This window comes from Mandrillus leucophaeus, unplaced genomic scaffold, assembly GCF_000951045.1.
Source record: "Mandrillus leucophaeus isolate KB7577 unplaced genomic scaffold, Mleu.le_1.0 Scaffold349, whole genome shotgun sequence".
NCBI lineage: Eukaryota > Metazoa > Chordata > Mammalia > Primates > Cercopithecidae > Mandrillus > Mandrillus leucophaeus.
The window spans coordinates 717,465-718,631 of record NW_012103687.1 but is presented as its reverse complement, the minus strand read 5'-3'; the positions used below and the strand labels follow the sequence as shown (position 1 = coordinate 718,631).

The window sequence follows — 1,167 nt, the reverse complement described above, 5'->3', positions numbered from 1 at the left end:
CCTGTTGCTGTGCTGGGGAGGAAGGTGCTGGGCTGAAATTCAGGAGGCTGAGGATGCAGCAGTCCCATAGGAGGTACATGACCTTCAGCATACGGTTTCTTAATTGATGATAAATGGAAATGATAAATCATTGACGATTTTTTTCTATCATTGGATATCTACTCTCTACTGCTGGTGCTGTTCCTGTCTTTATGGAGAAGATAGAGGATCAATCAGTGTGTGCTGCACTGAGTGGAAGGAAGGAGAGCTGCAACAAAAATTAAGGGAGGATGAGGGATGGGAGGGCCCTTCATCCAGGTGCTCGCAGAGTCCTCCTGAGGAGGAAAGCCCCGTGGCTCCCTGGGGAAGGAGCCGTGAGGGCTGCGTGACTCCCACAGTGAAGTGTGTGGTATGTCTGAGGACACCCAGGCTGGTCTGTGAGGAGCCAGTGGCAGAGTGAGAAGCAGCAAGGCCAGGAGGGTGGCTGGAGGCCAGGCTCTGGGTCATTCTCTGCGTGATGGAAACAGCCAGAGCCCAGTGGGCTTGGAGGTGCAGGACGTGGTAGCTGATGACAGAACAATGTGGAGGGGTGCCAGGTGTCAAATCCTTACTTTGTTCTGGGCATTGTGCTAAAACTTCCTGTGGCTCACCCCTTTTAGGGGCTGAAAGTTGCAGAAGTTTAGGAAACTCGCCCATGATACTGGAGCCCCCATCTCCTGCTCTAGTGCTGTCCCCCTTCTCACCCAGCCACCACCTGTTTCAGGGGAACACACAGAAGTGATAACCTCTTATGGACATACAAGTAAATTCTACTGTTTTTGTTATTCACAGGAAAAAAACATTGGCTCATGTGGGTTGGGAAGGTGAAATACCAGAAGTATTTCATCTGGTTATTTCCACCAACATGAATCCTGTAGTATTGAAATGCATAGATTAGCATTTTTGGCCAATTTACTCAGCATTCCGGGTTAAAGCCTCTTTATTTATTTATTTATTTATTTATTTATTTATTTATTTATTTATTTATGAGATAGAGTTTTGCTGTTGCTGACCAAGCTGGAGTGCAACCGCATCTCCGCCTCCTGGGTTCCAGTGATTCTCCCTCAACCTCACAACTAGCTGGGATTATAGGTGCTCACCACCCATGCCTGGCTAATTTTTTGTATTTTTAGTAGAAACAAGGCTTCA

The 1,167-nt window shown here is 47.4% G+C and overlaps 2 protein-coding genes across 2 annotated transcripts in view; both read left to right on the top strand.

Moving 5' to 3' along the window:
- Positions 1-1,167, top strand: part of BCR (breakpoint cluster region) — an 814,161-nt gene that overhangs the window by 239,022 nt on the left and 573,972 nt on the right. The gene's annotated exons all lie outside the window — the stretch shown is intronic.
- The window catches only part of LOC105546092 (probable palmitoyltransferase ZDHHC8), a 101,983-nt gene that overhangs the window by 24,586 nt on the left and 76,230 nt on the right, over positions 1-1,167 (top strand).